The sequence below is a fragment of the Cariama cristata genome, unplaced genomic scaffold, assembly GCF_000690535.1.
Source record: "Cariama cristata isolate BGI_N322 unplaced genomic scaffold, ASM69053v1 scaffold17055, whole genome shotgun sequence".
NCBI lineage: Eukaryota > Metazoa > Chordata > Aves > Cariamiformes > Cariamidae > Cariama > Cariama cristata.
This window is the reverse complement of record NW_009617110.1, coordinates 20577-21829: the sequence shown is the minus strand read 5'-3', so window position 1 is coordinate 21829 and position 1253 is coordinate 20577.

Here is a 1253-nt window from a genome sequence, read left to right as displayed (position 1 = left end):
TGCTGAACAATGAACTTTTGGAAGGAAAAAACAACACCTGAACACTGAGTTTTCTAAGTTTCCCTTAAAGATGACGAAAGCTTGTTTATAGGGGAGTACCTAGCAAAAAGTCTGCAAAGGTGTCCCAAGCATAGATTATGCGGATTTGAATACTAGCACTGAGAAAATATATCTGCGGCATTCAAAGTCAAACATCAGAATGTTTTAGTCCCAATTAACAGAACCAAGATACTCTGTAAGTTACAAACATAAAAAAGCAAGTACTCCTAGTTTCTGCCATAAACAAAGTCAAATATCCATTTGTTTCATAGACGTGAAAGGCCATTGTAAAACAGAACAGTAGGCCTTTCCTACTCCCAATCCAAGACATACAGAAGTAAGGAGGGAAGATAAATCAATCCATTTCATATACAGGGATCAAACCCTGGCACAAGCACTTGCTTTAAATGCAGTCTCTAACACACATACGCCAGAAAACTTACAGGACTCTTCATAGATAATTTCTCTCTGGCCTTTAGATCTCCTATATATATTGTCTGGGTTATCTCGCCATAGGAAGAGCAGCGGTCTTGAAACTGCAGTGTGAAAACCCAGAGAGGTGTGCAAGACAAGCCACTAGGGTGTGAGAAGAAAATACTTCTTGCACTATTAATAAAGTGTAAAAACAGTGTTTATTTCATCTTTAATTTCCATTTTTGGGTATGTTTTATAACGTACATAATACCTAGTGCAGTAGTATGTGTATATAATTTATAAATAAATACACAGATATTGGTGGTGCATGTTCAGATTTTTTTTTTTTTTTTTTACACTGATAGGAGTGCATGATCAAAAAGGTTAGGAGTCCCCTGGTCTAGAGCTCTATTGGTATCCATGGACACAATAAGTGAATTATTTTTCAGAGGGAGTTCCATGGTGGAAGATTAAAAGGTTTCAGTAGAAATTTTATACGTCAACTAAAAAACCACTAAGCCTTACCCCTACACATAAATTATTCAGATTAGAGATCAATTGTTATAAAACTCACAAGAATATCCTTACAGTTGCTTTTGCAAAGAGAAAGTGCCTTTAGACATGAAAATATCAACTTCATATCTTGAACTGAAATTCTATTAAAAGTTTCAATCTTTCTCTACACCAGCTGCCATTTGTGTGCTTAAATAAGTCTCCAAGATAAAAGTTTCATATAAAATCACCGATAAATTGGGAAAGTCAGAAAACTGCTTGAACCCTCATGATCTAAATTGGTAGTA